Source organism: Rhea americana, unplaced genomic scaffold (genome assembly GCF_003343005.1).
Source record: "Rhea americana isolate MKP2758 unplaced genomic scaffold, rheAme1 scaffold_2, whole genome shotgun sequence".
Classification (NCBI taxonomy): domain Eukaryota; kingdom Metazoa; phylum Chordata; class Aves; order Rheiformes; family Rheidae; genus Rhea; species Rhea americana.
In genome coordinates, this window is record NW_028186149.1 from 13,266,320 (window position 1) to 13,285,844 (window position 19,525).

The window sequence follows — 19,525 nt, forward strand, 5'->3', positions numbered from 1 at the left end:
ACTGTCTTGGACTGGTTTTACTCTAGATCACAAAAATATATATATATATTTTCTTCACCGCTGGAATGCACCAAGTTGTACCAAATGGCAGGTTTTTAACAAATAGATTTCTCAGAGGAAGAAACCATTCTAGGACTTTATTTCATCTGCAAAAGCTAATCTGTTTAAATGCTGGGGTGGAGGAGAAGAAGGAAAAATGGTCAAGGGAAGAGAAAGAGTGGTAGACAGAGGAGTGGCAGCAAAGCCTACATGGCAAGAGAGACTGACGCAATCCCCAGTACCGCTTCTAAGCCTGGTGTTTGGTCCCTATCCAAATGTCAGCAAATGCCATTGCTGTGATCCCATATGCATGTTTCATTGTAAAACAAAAGTACAAATAGCACCTACCAGCCAATAAACTTCCCATGCAAACGATCCTCTCCGCTATTTAAAATCATTCAGAATCCTGTGAATCAAAAATCCATTGTTCTTCCACCCAAAATGTCACATGGATTCCTAATTAAAGAAACAAACCTGACAATTCCACACTAAAGTGATTCTATCTGCTCTCTGCACACAGGAAAAGGATATTTAAAAAATAAAATTAAAAAAAAAAGAATCAATAGCTCTAAAATGGAACTACATCCATTTACCCTTTCTCTATCAGATAAGGGACTAACCACAGGTCCCCTCCAAACTCATCGTTCCTGTGAACAGAAGGAGAGGATTRTGGCCAGAGATGGGGCTTAATTGCTTACCACAGTTTAGGATCCAATGAAAGTAGCGGAGTGTTGTAAAATAATATAGTTCAACTGATATCAAAAAAGAGACATACTACTTAACAAGTTAAAACATTGTTTAGTTGCTAAATTAAATGTATATTCTAAATTATAGTCATCCTATTTACAGAGTGATAACTGATAATTTACCAAGTGCTAAACTCTATCTGAATTATTCCAGGATATTGAAGTTCACTTTGAAACATTCTGTTCTAGCAATTATTTCCTATAGCCAGGTTTTGGATGGGAAAAAGTGGAACAGGGTTTCTTGGATCTGGCAGCAAATATAATCTATATAACAGTTACACATTGAAATTATAACAAACAGAGTCTCTCAGCTTAATAAAGGTGAGTATTTCCAGTTCAAATGAGTATAATCATGTCTCTGCAATATTTTAGTATCACAAGTGATACGGAAAATATTCAGATGAATACAGTAATGAAGAGGTTAAATCTGATTGTAATTAGATTTCAGTATGCATGGTCATGTGGCTAATAGTAAATTTTCCTTGATTAACTGATCCTGTTTGTTAAGAGCTCCTATTAACATTAGCACACTCTGTGTCGGCTGTAGAGACACACCATGGACCAGTGCAAGATTAATGAAGGCAGGTACGCATGCTGATTAGAATGTGGCAGTTTAATAAACTCTTCTAACATTAAATTATTTAATGCATTCATGCTCATGTAGGCTATTCGATGGTCAGCTTGACCACCTATGTGTTAATATTGGGAATTGAAATGCAGAGGATGGAAGAAATATAGCTGTGGATGAGGTAATTAGCTCTCATGTCTGATAAATGGGGCAATACCTATGTGTATACATGTTTTAGCACATCACAAATGGTGCTTTCATTAACTGGAATCTCTTGCTGAAAATTTTCTGAACGTTTAGTTTGATTTTGATACCATAAACAATTCAACTAACTACTATAGCCAGCTTCTGTTTAATATTTGAAAGAAATTTAAAGCAAGCTATAGTGAAGATTCATTGTTACTATATGATACAAAATATTATCTTTGAAGCTCCACAATCATTTGGATGGTCTTCCAGCAAATGTACTCCTTTGAAACAAAGATAATGTTTAATAAATGTTATTTGAAAAGTTATGTCCTGTAGACTAATACTTGTTTTGTCTTGCTTATTCCCTTCTGTGTCACCAGCAAGTGGTTACTAGCTTTGCAGGAAAGTTGCTGAAGTTTGAGGAAGATGAGGAAGAAGTTTGAGGAAAAACAGTCGCTTTCAAATCAATACCAGCATCATCTCAGTATGCACTTGAGGTGTACACCGAGTTGCATTCCACTTTGTTACGGGTGAACACAAGTCCTGCATTGCATACTGTATCAATTCACATTAAAGGCAGCATAAAACAAAGGCAATGTGCATGTGTCATACAATTTCATCTTCAGTAGCGTCCAAAACTTGACAGTAGAAGTGCTGATGACTAACATGATAGTCCTTCCGCCCAGCCCTTTTTGCTGGTATGTGAATCTCTTTTCAGATGTTTTAACAAATCTAAATCTATGACAGGAATGGCTGATGTGTTTCAGTTGAACACAATGTCCAGCTTCAAAATCTTTAATATACCTTTCTAAAGCACTTTGGTGAATGAGCACTTTACTTATTGACTGTGGTCTTTGTCCACTCATTTGCATGCTCATTTTAAATAGCTTTTGTAACATTTTAAAGATTAAAATGACATCAAATGAATAGCTTTAGTACTGATCAGCCACGTAAGTGCATAGTAGTAGAACTTAATTAGCCAAGCTATTATATCATTGCCTATAGTGCAATCTGACAATATTTACAAAAACATCCACATCACTCCAGGCCCAGGAAAAACTAACATAAACATAGTCTGTCAGACAGGATGAGAGCAGAATTTGTGTCTTTCCTGATAACGTTTGGGTGCTAGCATGGCCAAAAGAAAAAAAAAGTCACGATCTGTTAGGCAACAGAAAGGGAATGTGATTCTGTAGTCCTGCAGTCAGGCCCCGATCTAGAAAAAGGACATAGAGTCCTGTCCTTGTTTAAATATTTTATTTATTTCATAATAGCTCAGCCTAAAGTGTGTAAACCACCACTTCTTCAAGCAGGGACCAGAACCTAGGAAATCCCTTCCCCAGGAGAGTATTTGATGAGTTTTTATCACATTTGCTCCCTCTCTCAAACTGTAACCTTTTCTTCCACTGAAAAGTTTAAAATATATATTTTGGACCAAGAATGGGATTTTCCATTAGAATTGCCATAGATGCCAGCAAACTAGAAACCATTTTTTTAAACATCTTTAAAAAACAAGGAAGATTTGCCAAGAAGAATTAGGGGACTGTAGCTCTCCAGTGTTGTGCACAGCTTGCTGCCATGACACAACTGCCTCCACTCTTGTACTATGTGCTGTTTCCCTCCTGCTGCCTCCATAAAGGATGCTTTGCACCATTTTAAGTCCAGGCTGTACTCAAGACCAATTTTGGTGTTATCACCTAGAGGATTTGATGTGGCTTTCAATATGGCTTTTAATCTGTCGGAGGAATCACTGCTGTGTTTCCTGAGACACTGCCTCACCACATGGCTCATGGCAATCTATGCTTTTGACAGGCCTGAATATCTCTGAGGAGCATAGCCAGCCTGGATGTTATAATTAGACTCCTTATATTGTGTTCCATTTCTGACTAGCTTCACTGGCTACCATGCCCATAAATTACATTCTCTTGGTTACTGGCTTCTGGAGGCACTCTCCAGTGACACTGGTTGCCGACTGTTCATGATGACTTTTGCAGACTTATGATATTTACTATCATGATGCTAGATCTATATTTAGCTCTTCTTGCTTTGAAACTATCCCATTGTCTGAACTATTTTTATCAAGCCATAAGACAGAGATTTTATTTAAAATATTGCAGTGTATACACCGACATATGTAAACACATACTCATGTTATTATTTTGCTTCATTACGGTTTGACCATGATGCAAGAGGACTGGACAAGAAAGGCAATTAAAAGATATGAAAAGGAAGTCATTTTGAGGAAACACCTACAGTTATGAGGTTCTGTGCAGTTGAAGATGTATATGGCACAGAAACTATCAAATGTAGGCTGTATTTAAAAGCAGAAAATTAGGATATGGTCAGAAAAAAAGTAGATGTCTGGTAACCTATGTAGGCATAACTCCCACTGTTCACTTAGGACATCTCTAAGACTCAGGAATGCTCAGAGGACAAAGGACAGAGATGAAACTGATCTAAAATAGGAGTTTTGTTGAATTTTGTTTGAAAATAAGGGAGGCAGTTAGAAAAAGCTGGAGAGAAAGTAAGCAATAACAAGAAAGTAAGATTCATCTTATGCAAGAACCACTAATATAACCCTGAGAAAAGCCTACAGACTGTTCCCCTGACAATGCTGCTACAAAACTTTATCACCAAACAAGATTACTTCACAGAATTGCCTATCACCATTTTCTTCTCCTTATTGGAGCTATCAAAATACTCTAAGTTTCCAGCTACCTTCTTGGATCAAGTAGAGTGAAATCATTTTTCATCTATACTTGCTCTTAAAAATTATAAATAAATTTAAAAAAAAATCTGTCCAGGCCTTCATTCTCAGGAAAACAGACTTCAGGAATTTCCTTCCCTCACCCTGCAATGCAACATTTAGTTTAAAAATCTGCCTTTTCTGACTTGGATCTCAAGGGGTCATACTGGATTTCTTCTGGTTTCACTGTATTTCACTTGCTGTACCTCTGGGCAGTGTCTGCTCCCTCAGACTAGAGCTCTGCTGCATGTCAAATTCTGCTCGCATTATGGTTAGAAAAGGGTGTTGCTCATCAGGTAGAGGCAAGAAGGCTGGCAGCGCGAGAACAGCATGGAGAACCATTCCGAACCAGAGGAAGGAAATACGTAGGCTAGAGGGTGAAGATCAAGGAGAAAAGCACCTATAGAACTGAAGACTTCCCCAAAAATTCATTCAAAGAGGCAATCTGAACAGAAAACAAGATCCGTTGTTACAACCAGATCACAGATCTCACACCTATGAGGCCACACGCCACGAGATGTAAGGACAAGCATCCTGAAGTTTGGTCATCTGTCTCATGTTGGCAGATCTGAAGATAAGGAGGGATGATTTAATATATGGAAGGATTAACAGGAGGCATTGCCAAATGAACTGCCTACCTCTTCCTAAACTGCTTCCTTTAGCTTGTAAAGGTTTTGACAGTTCACATTCTCAGATGCAGATTTCTGTAACAGAACCGAAAGGTGTGTAGTATGGTACTCTCTGACAAGCCTAAGATCCTGAATGTCATAAAGACACAAGAACCACACTGCATTAGGTAGTTTTCTGAAGTTGCTGTATTCATTCTTGTGCTTGTCTAATCCTCTCTTCTCTTTCTTCTGTAATCTCTCCAAGTTCCCCTCCAATGCCCCTCCAATTACATTTCTGTGCTTCCCATCATGTCATCAGTCGGAAGATACTGGGTTTGGATTAGCACTAAATTCACTTAAGTCTTCTAACGGCTCCACCTGGATATAAAGTAAGCTCAAAACTTTTAATTATATCTACCCAGCTGATACTAGGTCTTCTTTCCAGCTAAATACCTGTGTTTCAGAAGACCAGAGCAGCTAGTTTATATCTGCTGAGCATGGGCTAGCAAGTGTGAATGAAAAACTCCCTGAACAAATGAGTGACCATATTTAAGAAATTAAAAATGAACTGGTTTCTTAGTTTTTTGAAATGGAAGTTCTTTGATAGATTGTTCTTCTTACTGGAAAGAGGGACATTATTTGCCAGTAGGAAAAACTGAATCAAGGCAGATTTAGCTTGCCATCTTGCTTTTAAGGGTATTACTGTACTTAAAAATAAAGTACTGCACAGAATTACTTACAATAAGTACAACTAGCTCCTTAAGATAGCTTTTATCCTCTTTATCAGTAACACCTGTTTTAGAAGCACCAGTATATGCAGGAGAGGCTCTGAATCCATTCACGCCATCYTTGCTTGTAAGGTACAGTGTCTCACCTCCTGCAAAAACACAACTGAGTTTTAACATGTAAAATTCAGTAGAATTTTAAAGGGTACATTTCTGTACAATATTTTGAGGACTAAGTAGTGCAACTCCCCAGATGTTAATGAGGACCCATGATGAAATCACCGCAGACTACATTGAAAGCAGATTCCTTACTCAATGCAGCATAGTATTTTCAGTCTTGAATTGTAGTGATTTTTTTTAAGTAGATGATATATTTTTAACATGTAGCTGCTCCATAAACAGCTCTGTTATAACGTGAATGACGCTGGAGTTCCACTCACTTTAAACGACTGGTGAATTCAAGTAGATCATGTTTTCAGTGCAGTTGCCAGCCTTCTTACTGCTACGGATATAGTGATTAGCTAGGCCCCATGGGAAGGACTCAGGGGCAGTTTCACAATAGGGGCAGAGCTGTTAGTTCAAGCGTTGCTTCAGATGCACGCTTTGGCCCACACTCTAGCCAATTTAGCTCAGAGCAGGTACCTACAGGTCCAGCTAAGGAACATAAGCCAATGGATATCATGTTCACATATCCAGCATTTCCTTAGCTGTGTTTGCTCTACTCCCATTATTTCCACGAGCTGCTTAGATTCAGCATAGGTTGGCTAGATAAGACTCTTTTATTGTATTACCAGAAATGAAATTTCCTTGATTTTCTATCTAAGATTATAATTTTCTTTGTTATATGTCAGGAAGACTTTATAGTCTAATCTGACCTCATTATTAGTCTCAATATAATATTCTTAATAACAATACAGCCACGCAAATCAATAAGGTCACATGCAAAAACCAAAAGGTAACTTCATTGCAGTCCCTTACCATAACTAAACCCAAGCAATACAGCTCAATACCTTTTTCTCCCCAACTTCTTTTACAAAACATGTAGGTACACCAGGATATAAATGTAATTCTGTGTTTTTGGGGGTTTTTTGTTTTGTTTTTAATGCTGCCTCTCATGTCTATTTAAGTGCAACTACCTGGATCAAACAGATACATAATTTGCCTCCTAACAGCACATGCCCTTGCTTTATTAATCTGGTTAGCTTTAAGAGCAGGTTTTCCAGGTCAAGACCCTGAGGGAAGCCACTTTAAAAGAATATTCTTTGTTGGCTTACAAATGACTGTGATGTGCCATTCCGCCTTCTCCCATTTACCCTAGGGGGATGGAAGGCAGGGTTAGGAAGCACCAGCTGTGCTGTTACCTGCAAAGTGCTCTCACCCATTCCACCCCATCAGCAAAGGACAGAGACTCATGGGGCTCTCTCTGCTCCAGGGACAGAGCACAACTCTTGGATTCAACCCTGCTTCTCCAGAGTATGTAGTCATTAGGCTAGCTGAAGCATTTTTTGTTACAAAGAAAATGCGTAAGTTCTTGCTACAGACTGAGAATAGTTTAGGAAAAAAAGAAGGGGATCCCTGCATACCATTTTACCTTGCTCCCTTCCCTTCTTTCAGATGCTGGGTGCATAGCTGATACAGCGCAGACTTACCTTGGCAATATATTCCTAAAGGTAGTTTTTCTACTAGAAAATTTTGAGAAGTACTATAAATAKTCCCTAGTAAGTACTTTGTAAAGAACACCTCGTGCATTTTATATATTTAGACTTGTATAAATTTCCAGTGCAGTGTGGAGGGATTAGCCAGACAACTACTATTTGCAGTAATAGCTGTTCTGGCACTGAATTCATGGGCATGACACTGAAAATTACCTCCAAGTATTAGATTTCTGGAATAACCTGTGTTGCAAGGTGTATTTTCCTGCTCCTCTTTCTCTTCTTTTTCTTTCTGATTTCAACTTTTTTGAATACAAAAGGCTTTTTCAATTTTTTTAAAAGTTGTTTCAATACCCAGCAGCACTGAAAGTCCATTTCAATTGGTAACTTGACTTTGAGGAATATATATATTAATAATAACATTTATTATTGGACAAAAACACTAGATTAAAGGAACACTGCTGTTGTAAAGTCAARCAAAGTTAGGGAATGTGAGAAGTAAGCGTTACTTACTGCTCACTGTGGCAGTAAGTAAGCTTGCACTAACACTCATATAACTTTAATTCATCCCTGTCCAATTCATGATTTACAACACAGCTTTATATTACACAATTACATTATTAACTTTTCCCATAGGAAGTACTCCCTTCAGTCAGTGTCCCAGGTAGATGGTGCTCAACAAATGAGCAGGGTAGGTACGCAATATTTTTGTGTTATCCTCACTGTTCAGAGGGTGGTCCCTCTGGCTTTCTCAATGCACACTCTTTTCAAACCTTATTCTACAGAACAAAGAATTTTTATTTACTTTTCAGATAGTCTATTACCCTCCTTGGTATAGCATCTGAACATTTCACAAACCTTAATGAATTTATTTTCAGAACATCACTTTGATTCATTTAATTGTAAACAATTTTACAAGTGGGAAGCTGAGGCACAGAGCTAATAAGGTTAAAAATATCTGCGCATTTCAGGCTCTGAGATGCCTAATACTGTTTTTTCTTACCATTCAGCATTAGTCAATGTCATTTTCATTCAAATGTATTTCCTATTGTCCTATCATAGTTATGAAGCACTTCTCTGAATCAGAGCATCCTCGGTGAGATAGTCAATAATGGAAGTAAACTTCTTTTGGCTCAGCTGATGCAAATGTAATGCTGTTACCACTGGCAGTAGCAAGGGTTGGGTTTAAATTTAAGGGCATTACAACAAAAACCCAAGTCACAATAATGAAACTAGAGAAAATTTTAAGTTTTCTGGAGCTCAGACACTTAATTTTCCCACTTGCAAAGAAGCAGTTTAACAACCCATACTTTCATTAAAGATAGAATAGAAAACTATGCCCATGTAGATAAGCAGAGTATGRCAATGACTGATTTGTAAAACTTTAACTTTACATTTTACACTGTTTTTTTCTAGAAGTCAGTGCGAGGCCAGCAGGTTGCTTTTCCCTCCAGTCTCCACTACTACATCTCTGGGAAGACTACACAGAGCACTGACAAATAATCACAGTTTCTTGGAGTCTCTAAAGCCTTCATTCAAGCACTGCAGGGCTGAAAGCTATTGGAYCATTTTCTCCCCTCCCTTCTCCCCCAGCGTTGCCTCATGCAGAAAACCAGCAGGCCCAGGCTCCTGTACGCTGGTAGTGGTAGAAACTCTTCTCCTATTAGAGAAGAGATCGTTTAAGGACACAAGTCCCTTTTAGCAGAAAATCCATTCAAATACAATAAAACATTGCATGCAAAACCAGCATGTTTCAGGATTGAAAGAGCTCATGGTAGACCTGTCCTCCCTTTGTTCTTGCCTCTTGGTTGCCCTGACTCAGGAATTCTTGGGGTAGAGGAGGAATGTGGGGTTTTTGCTCTTACTTTATGCCACAGTTGCTGTGTTTTTAAAAAAGATTTCTCTAGTTTAACAGACATAGGATGAGAATCCAGTTCTCCAAGACAACATTCAAATGCCATTAGATAGAGGCATTTTCATTACAGACTATTCAACATATGAGGCAGATGATTCAATGGAAAACAGCATCCATCATTACACAGCTCTAAAAGCAGGCCCATTCTTGTGCACCGAATGAGATTCTCTGGGAAAAGGCATAGACTCCTTTAACTAAAAGCTCTGTCATAACACACGGGCAGAGAGGACTTGCATTAGGTGATTTACTTGGCAATTTAAATTTAAGCATGTGTGTGTAACTTTGCAATTTTAAAAACAAGAAGTCCAGTGCAGAAGCAAAAAGATCCACTACATGGAATCATGTTAGCATCTGTATAGGCTCTTGGGAAGTCTGGACTCTGCGCTCTCAGTGCAAATCTCTGCAAGCCGAACTAACATGCAAGTGATAGTAATAGACTCCATCAGCCTCTGGTAGCCTCCCTGCTCTRCTCAGCAGGGAACAGGACTCTTCACACAAGTAGATTTCCCATAAATGCTGACATCAGACAAGTGAGGAGAGTTGCATCCCACCTCAGGCTCCTTAACTGATCTGCCTTTTGCTCTCTTGTCTGGTCTGAGTCCTTTCATCCCAGTCTCATCACCCCACTTTTTTCCTGTCATTTTCTCCCAGCTCCCATACACAACTCATCAGCCTACCTGTTCTATACTCTTCATACTGAAATAAAGTGAGGTCTTCTCTGCCGCCTAGGCTATAGCAGAGTAGCACTAAGATAACAGGCAAGTTATTCTCAACTTCAGTGCCCAAATAACCACCATTCACTGCTGGCAGCATCACTGCAGGGAAAGCCTGCTTTGTGCCAGCAGCACTGGGGAAAGAAGGCATGTTAGCTGCTCTCTGGGGATGGGATCTCCACACCCACTGATGCCACCCTAGAGGGAGATCTTAAGCCTTACTACAGGAGAAAATAAATAAATAAATAAATAAAGTGCTAAAACCAGAACCTAGTGTTTGCAAACTCATACAAAATCACATAAAGTCCATATCCATTGCCATCATTGCAGCTTGAAGTTATCATCTAGTCCTAATAACAATACTTTTATATTTAAAAGACTGATCTGTCACATAGAAAGGTGTTAGAAATAATCATTAAAACACATTCAGTGCTATGCTCCATCCCAAACTTGGATATTAGCTTAGAAACATTAGTATCCAAATGTAACAAGCCCCTCTATCTCCCTCTATCATATAGCTCAATACCAACATAGTAAAAGTGATATTACTTAATAAGTAAAAACCATCACCTTCAAGTCCCTTGCTTTCAGTTAGTCAAGAGCTGAATAACAACGTGCAATTCATAAAGTGTAATTCAGTTTTGAAAAAGTGAACTGCATGTAAAAAAACACCTGCTAGGTTGTATGATGCGACTCACTGGGAACAATCATATCTTCTACATTAAAAGTCATATCAACCCAGAGAATTTATCATGGAAAAAAAACTTTCAGACATAAAAAAAGGTAATTCATTAAATAAGAGGGTGAAATTGTTGAGATAATCATTTAAATTTGTTGCTTAATCTCTTACCTGCAAAATGGAGGTGTAAGGCCAGCAATGACTCCATATTCGCATATTTTTAAAAATGCTGGGATCTACATCCAGCATCTCCTTCACCGTAGTACTAGAGCTGTGCTATCAGCTCATTGATGGACCTCCATGGAGTTTTCTTTCTGTAACAGACATCAAGAACATACTCATCTGACCTCCTCAAGTAAACTCAAAGTGATTCAAAAAAAGATGGGAAAAAGCTCTGATTAAAAGATCAATATGCATCTTCCTTTGCTTATTGTGATTTTTTGATGTAAAGCAAACACAAACACAGCAGAGAATCACCCAGAGTACTGTACAGTTAATTGCTGAAAGAATCTCCATGTATTTAAGCAGAATTAGAGTAAATGACACAGCAGTTCTTTTTGCAATAACTTTGATAGACAATAAGTGCTCCTCCAGATGTCATCCTGGAGAAAGCAGTGCACATCTATCTCACATATTTGTCTCTGGGACAGGTGGCAATAAATTTCTACTTCTCTGCTTTAATTTTGATGGTCAGACAGAAAGACAGGCATTTATTTCACAGTGGATTCCCTTTTGTCAGCATTTCAGAATATTAGCTCTTTCACAGTCTTCCTAGAATTGAGTGTTAGTTCGAATTTCATGAACACCAGCAGCTGGTTCATATAAAGGTCACTTTCCTAGGTTTCATCTTTCTCCCTTACATTGATTCACATTCAGCCACACGCAGTGAGGATGCATGCTTACTTTTGCTTCACCACAAAGTCTTTTGTACATTATACAGTGGGAAAATGTAACAAAACTGATCAGCTTGTGAAACTATGTTAAGGTAAGTTATGTGGAAAATTGGACTGATGCTGCAATTACAACTAAAATCCACTATGGCACAAGAAAATGAATGATATTCCAACTAGACATGCATCCTGAGTAACTATAATTAATTCGGGGCAGGGGAACTTCAGTTAGTACTTAATACATCACAGCACTCTTTAGGTTTTAGACTCTTCCTGCATTAATGATAGTTTAACATTCAGAGTAAAGCCAGACCTTTAGTGCTTAAACAAAATAGTTAGCATTTACATAGACAAGTTATGTTTCTGATAATAAGTCAGTATTAATGCACAATGACAATTTTCTTCAATATCTGATACTGGACTGTGATACCAAAATGGCTAATGTCACTCAGAATGATATTTTTGGACTGTCTAAAATAGCCTTTGTAAYGACTCTGTACAAACTTTAGGATATGCTTACAAGTTTAACTAGGGTCCAGACATGAAATTTTAACCATTTCAGTTGTAGTCTGAGTGGAGACTTTAAGCCTAGTCCCATTGAAGCCAACTTGAAGGATCCAGATCTTTAAATTATATAGTTAGTTAACATGTATCATATTACATTGCAATCTCCTACATAGATATCTCTTATATATTAATTACAAGAGCAGCAGCCAGTGCAATCACTCATTGGTGGTGCAGTGCCAAACCTTTTTTCTACGGTTCTTCAATTTCTGCTCAAGAAGTCACAGAGAAGAATCCTTTCTACTACTTTGCTAGGAGGAATACTTTTGTCTCCCAGAAACCCTGCCCATTATTCAGCTCCTACAAATCGCCTGTGCAACTAATACAGAACAATTCTGAGCGCTACCGGAATATTCGAAGTTACCTGCTGGAAGAAATTGGAAATGTAATCACTTTTAAAGGAGCAGAAACAACAGATAAGACCAAGGTATGCAATAGACTGCAGAGTTGCACACATTAGGGAGMAAGTAGTAGAATTGCCATAAACTATTTTCCACTGGCAGTACACCTATATATGGCCTTATCGTGGCAAGGAAGTTATTTTTAAATGAGGAGATGAGCTATAGAAGCACAAAACATATTTTAAAAACATCATTATATAAAATCACTATTGAAAATCCCTTTTATTCCCCATGAAACACTTGGTGTGAAAATTCAGTAGTAGCTTGCAGATTTGGGGAAAAAAATCATATAGGAGAGAATGAAGATGCATCACTGCCATCTGACCTTGCATAGTAGCTTTATTCAGTTTTGCACAGTACTAGATGAAGCAAGAACAGCTGCAACTGGTGATTTTTTGCTACACAAAGGCTTTTACTCCCTACCAACTTCACATTTTATTCGTTTCAATGTTTGTCAGCACAGACTTTTATTTATATTTATCTCTTGCAAATTTTTTGGTTCTTCAGGTATGATGACAGTAACAGGGAAAAGTATGCATACTGTTGCATGACAAGGTTTAAGAGGACCAAAGCAAAGTAAGACATCTTCTAGGCTTGATCTCAAAGGAAAAACACTTTTGTTTTGTTTTGTTGATCAGAGTCAGTCCTTTGGGTATGGCCTCTGTTACCTTCTCTGCAGTCACATCAGCCACCAGGACAGCCTGGTAAACATGGGGAGAAGTGGGATCATCACACCAAAATCACCACAAAGCTAGGGATAGCCAGATAGTTACTGAGAGATATCCAACAATGACCTAGGCTCACTTCTTACCTTATTTGATAACTGCTATTATGTTATATTCCCTCCCGCATAAACTCTTAGCCTGCTCCCAAACAAGCTTGGGCAGCTCTCAGGAAGTCCTGAAATTTCTACTCCCCAACTTTCAGGCTGCATATTTTATGACCAGGATTTCCTTCTAGAAGGAATGGAGAAAGAAGTTATACCTATGGAAAAATTAACCAGAAAGAGGAGGTTACAGAAATCTACACAAATGCTTGAGGGTGAAGAACAAGAAGAAAAAAATAAGATAAAATGAATGAGAATGTGCAGTAATGGAGTGAATGGAACGTACACGAAAGAGCAGGAAATGGATGCGGAGGGAAGTTAGCAAGAGAAAAGTGGGTTTTGGCCTGCCCTCCCCACCACTGAGTTTGGCTACTACSAAAGCCCCAAGGGTGGCCTAGACAGTGGCTTCAGACATGGGGGGCAAATCAAGCCCCCGCGCTGGCCTAGGCAGCTGCCCRAAGGGCCCGAGTGCTGGGAGGTTCCCGTCCGCCCACGAGCCGGGTCTCTCTCCGTCTCTCGCTCCTGGAAAGGTGCACGGTTGCCCTGGCCAACCCTGGACAAGGTTGCCCCGGTTGCGGGGGGCCGAGGAGCCGCCTCCTCCACCTGGAAGCAGAGGGAAGGTGCACGAGCGTCGCCGCTCCCTGCGGTCAGAGACTGCTGGCAGGGGAACGGGCAAAGCGCACGCGCTAACCACAGCCCTTCAGCAACAACCTGAGTGAAAAATGYTATTCCAGCTGCTACCACAAGTGCTTATATTAAAGCGATTTTTTTTTTCAGTTGTGTACTATCTTTTAAGAAATGCATGATGTTTATTCGTTAATACTGAAGCTAAAAGCTTGTTATAAATTAAAAACTCTTGTGARACATCTGATTCTTGGTCTTATTTAACACAGCACATTAGCAATCATTAAAAAGTATAGACTTAGAGCACTATGGCTGATCAAATATAACATACTGCGTTAGAAGCAAATTCCGTATTAAAATAGGGACTTTTACTACAGAATTACATTTTAACTTCTTTTTTTTTCAAATAAATTACTGAAACTTTTGCACTATGAAAGCTCTCAGGCAAAATTAATGGTTTTGTTTTGCAAATTAATTTAGATATTAAAAAATTATATTTTCAACCAAGATCTCAGTTACTCAGATTAAATATTAACCAAAAGCTGTCTTCTGCTTAAATAGAATTTAGCCTTTGAAGTGTTTTTATTAATCTCTTCTGATGTAGGTGCTTGAAATTCTATGAAAGTGCTGCTGCTACCAGTTCTGTGCATCACTTACTGTAATTTATTTTCAGAACATAATTCTATTTATAAATGAAAATCCTATTAAAAGAAGACAAGAAAAATTAGCCCTAGACTTTGCATTGGTAGAGTAGAAACAAAATGAGCGGCCTAACCTGAAGTGACATTTACAAATTACCTGTTAATTTAAACTGGGTTGAAGGATGACAGAGTTTAGCCAGACTGACAGGAAGTACCGAAGGACTGACAGCTGGGCCTGCAGTGGCCGTAAAGCTCCCCTCGCCAGCACATTTATCTGTGTTCTCAGGGAAAAAGCTTCCCTCGTGGTAAATAATATATTTGTAAAAATATTTACTTCGTGGCAGCCCAGGGAGCGAGCGTTTTGTGGAGCCGAAGGCCCCCCACCGCTCTCTCTTTATTCTCGTTTTCAGGAGGGGTAAGAGCTGCTTGAAGATGGCCACCTGCCTTTAGTCACATGGTTGCTTCACGGCCACCCCCTAAAGCGAAACCACCTGGTTTTCCTAATTAGAGGGAGACGAGAAGTGACAGGGCTCGTACCCCTCGGTCGCGTCGGGATGCCAGTCGTGCCCTGCGACCGGCTCCTTCGCGCACGAGGCGTTCTCGGCACGGGCGCGAGTACGCGGCGAGCCCGGGCTCTGCCGAGCACTTACGAAGGCAGTAATAGCTGTTCTCGCTCGGTACTTATCAACAGTACTGACAAGACTCGAAAGCAAGCGCTAAGGTTCTCGCTATTTCCTTATTTTGAAAGCCAAAATGCTTGAAGGAAGGTGCTGAAGTGTCTTATATTCTAATGTTAAACTTTTTCCATGTGCCCAAGCAGCAAATCTTATTTTATAAAATATTTAATTTACAAATGGAATATTTGGGAGTCCCAAAATAATCTAAGGATGATTATTTCAGAATCTGTCCCTCCTATGCTAATTAGTAAAGGAGTGTTACATTGCTGTTGTAGCTCTTTCTTCTGAACAGGGGCATCACACACATGCGGAGATAAATGCAGACTATAGTTAGATAACTGTGCCCACATACAAGATGTTCTGGTGTATACTTAATAAAAATTGCTTTAATATTTTTAAACAGTTAGCTGTATTTTACATACATACTTTGCATACATTCATAAATTACTGAACATAAATTTAAAATCTTATACCTTCATTGAGGGACCTCAGAGCACATGGTTATTTCATTCACCAGGCGCCCACTGACCAGGTAGCCGTGGGCTCCCCACTCACACCTCACCCGCACTTTTTTATGTAGTCCACATATCATATTACAATAAATGAACTAGTATGTATTATGCACACTTTAATTTTTGAATAAATCGGCACTTACCCTTGGGGTAGATAACCTATGCTGATATAATGCAGCTGGCTATAATTAAGAGTGCATCTCAATTCTCAAAAAAAAAAAAAGGCATAAATTGCTCTGCCCCCATGAACATCAGTGTATTTATAGGTACAAAACAAATGGCACTCGGAGACTGTGTTTATGTTCCAGAACAGAGGCATGAATTCCCATAATCTATTTCAACAAAATTCAGAAGTCCTTGTTTTAATGTCTTTTCCAGAAATCTTGCTCTTGACATTGACATTCAAAACACAAAAAGATCAAACCAAGTCTATGATGCCAGCTTAAAGTTAGGCTTTCTATAGGCTGTTGTGGAAGACTTCCCTGGGGGTACCATCATTTTGCAGCAGGCCTTTTAAACGTAACTCATTTCTGATTTTTAATCTTAGCACAAGACACCTGATTTTTTCTTTTTTAAATAATGACTTGACAATGATGTAATTTTACACCTACTGTGCAAAAGATTTTCCTTATTTAATAGCAGAGTATAAATTGTGGAAGCAGAAAAAGATCTTATYATTATGGAAGAATAGTAAAATAAGATCTACAGTACCATTATTTTTGAAATTAGATATTGTACCTTAGTCAAAAGATCCAAATATAGATCATGCTCTGGTCTGTAACATGTCATTAATGAAAAATGGTCCTAAGTTCTACTTAAAGAATCCAGAGGACACAATTAATACTTTTATTTCTTTCAGGGAAAAAAAGAAGAAGCTACTGCAACAGATGAAAGTGTTGAAGGTCTAGTGTCAGTGGGGAGGAGAGAAAAGAGTAAAATCAAAAAATGGAAACCGAGTCACTATAGTTGACATGTTATCCACAGACCACCTCCTCCACTAAAACTGCTGAGAATTCACCATAATCTCTGAATGGGAAATGACCAGTGAGAGTATCCAACTACATAGCTCATTTGGGCTCAGAAGAGGAAGATTTTTTTTCAGGGATGTCCAACCCAGTAAGAGGAGAAACACAACTCCATCTCCAGCTTGATCATATGACAGTGATTTCATATGTCTTTGGAGATACTCTCTTCCACCTAGACTTGAAGTTAGAACTAATAGACAACATTTTATTACTTCCCTTCCACACATCTCTGCCTGGAAAACCATGTATACTAATTTGGCCAATCACAATTATTTTTAAAGGCTTGTTAAGCATTCCTATACTGTAAGACTGACATTCTTGCCCTTATACAGTATATCAAGGACATATGATAATGATAACGATCAATGTTATTTTAACACTGCACAAAGGCCAGGATGTCAAGGCCATTTCTTCATTAGTAAAGAGGACTATTGATTATCAACTAGAGACTGGATAGAAATGAAGAAATTAATAGGCAGATTACCCCTCTACCAATTACCTATAAAGTCTTAGTCAGGTATTTGGGACCCAAATTAATTATACGCAGCAGTGGAGGTGGACTTGTTCATCACTCAGCGCCATTATTTTGATTGGATATATTATGGAAAAGGGAATTCTGGGCTATACTTGCACCAAATGGAATGAAAGAGGTCACTTTTTATTTTAGTAATGTCATGTCTTCAGAGGCACACTTTTGAATGATCAAATGAAAAGTTTCATCGTCTCTAAGAACTAGCCCAATGTACTTCAGCTAATATGGTTGCACCTTGAGGGTCATTATGTCTTACCAATGACTAAACAGTACAAAATACTCTGCTAGAAGAGGCTGGCCTTTCTTCTTTCCAAGTATCTGAATGATACTCTGGCATACCTGTGGCTTCAACCATAGAGTTAGACCATACTTGACCTCTGTCCAGAGAACTTTATGCATGTTTCTGTAACCAATAGATGTAATTGGGTTCTGTACATTCAGAAAAAGGTAAAATATATTGTTCTCTGTTGGGTTTTATTCTTTCAATTGTACAAATTCATACCTTTCCTACCTTCATTCACATCTTTTTGTTTTTTTGTTGCCAGCATTTTATTGAATTTTAAAAGAGTTAACTCTGATGCCTTAGCAGAAAAATAAATAAGAGCTACAAGACATTTTGCAGCTGAGGCTCCTTCAGGAGGTCATGTTACGAGATACGAAGTAATTTATGTAGGGCTCTAACCAGCATGCTGAATTCCCTGCTTACTGTTGCCCCAGGAAAAAAGGATGCYAAGAAAGAGTCATGTATCCCAACAATGGCAGGAGACTTCGTTTTTCTAACTTTGCTTGCTAAATAGTTAATTATCTTTATAAAGATGCTCTCAAGTGTTTTTGAATTTTATTCCACATCCTAAAAATAAGTTTACAGTGGTAAAATTAATGCAGACAGCTGACTATATTTTCTGTGCAGTCCTCTGTTTTCAGATGGAATTTATTTTAACTGAATCCTTTACTTTAAAAATACCCTTTTCTGCCCCTCTGTTAAACGGGTATCACAGCTCTGATCATCCAGATCAAAGGAGGAATATGGTYTGGATGTCTTCCTAAAATACTTTTTCTAGCTTTACCACAGCTATAGGACTTGGAGGAATTAATTCAGAGAAATAGTTTGGCCTACGTTACACGTCGAGCCTCAGAACTTATAAAAATGGGTAGAAGTAGTAAAATTTCATTCCTTAGAATTCTGCACCTCTTAGTGATGAGGCTTCTCGAGGAGCATTTCACTGTTTTCAGACTGTCAGACACTGAGCWAACAGAGCAAACTCTTACTTCCTTATTAGCATCACACTACGAAGGTAAAAGTGAGTTAGAATCCAGTACTGAGGTGTTCTTGGGATTCTTAAGAATCACTTTTCTGTTGCCTCATGGTAAAGGCCCCTAAGTTTCTACTGGTAGCAAGGCTGAAAATTGCTTAAACCTCACCATGTGAAGCAAATTGATGCCTAGCCCACATCTAAACCTGACAGCCTTCAAAAATTAGACACCTACGCGTCAACTCAACAGACTTTCATCAGATAGTTATCCATAGAGCATTCCCAACCCCACACAGAGGTGCTGTGTTGCTGTCATTCAGCTTTGTAAATCTAGCCATTGCTGTACTTACTCAAGGCCCACTATCAATTCCCCTGTCTGATTTGGAGGAATGATTGAACTCCCTCCTCCCAGAAGATACAAGATCCTCAGAGGCAAGTCTTTCTCTATATTGTCCATTGAGGCTGTTCTACTTCGTTTAAAATGCTTAAACATCCCTTGGGGCAGAGAAAGAGGGAGGATGTCTATAGCGTGACAGACAGAACAACACCTAGGAAACCCAAATATTCATTATTTTACACACAGTTTCCTCTATATCATTCTGATCATTCCTACACAGTAGCCATTTGCTGGGGCCATATGGTATAACAAAGCAGTATAGACAACAAAAAAAAAACTACCTTTCCCTAATAAACACTTGATGTAATCACTAATATAGCAGTGCCASAGTTTTAGAACGCACCTTGGCATCATGAAGGCAACACAGAAGGAAAAKCAGGAACAGCAAGACACACTGTACATAACAAAAGTAAGGCTTTCAGCATATAACTAGACCAACCACCCTATCCAAAGGTAGCGACACTCCAGAGCTGTGTTGAAGCTGGAGGATGCCAGATGAAAAAGATTTGGAACACCCCTCCAGAGGCTATAAAACCTACAATTAAGGGATCAAACTTCACTTGTCGTTTTTTTTGACTTAGGCATCGATAAACTGCACAAGAG

At 38.7% G+C, this 19,525-nt stretch overlaps 1 long non-coding RNA gene across 1 annotated transcript in view; it reads right to left on the reverse strand.

Moving 5' to 3' along the window:
• Positions 1 to 10,757: 10,757 nt before the first annotated feature.
• LOC146596765 (uncharacterized) overlaps positions 10,758 to 19,525 on the reverse strand; it is a 188,988-nt gene continuing 180,220 nt past the window's right edge. Inside the window, exon 3 of the long non-coding RNA XR_014895698.1 lies at positions 10,758 to 10,894. This is a non-coding gene — a long non-coding RNA (uncharacterized LOC146596765). The remainder of the gene's footprint in view (positions 10,895 to 19,525) is intronic.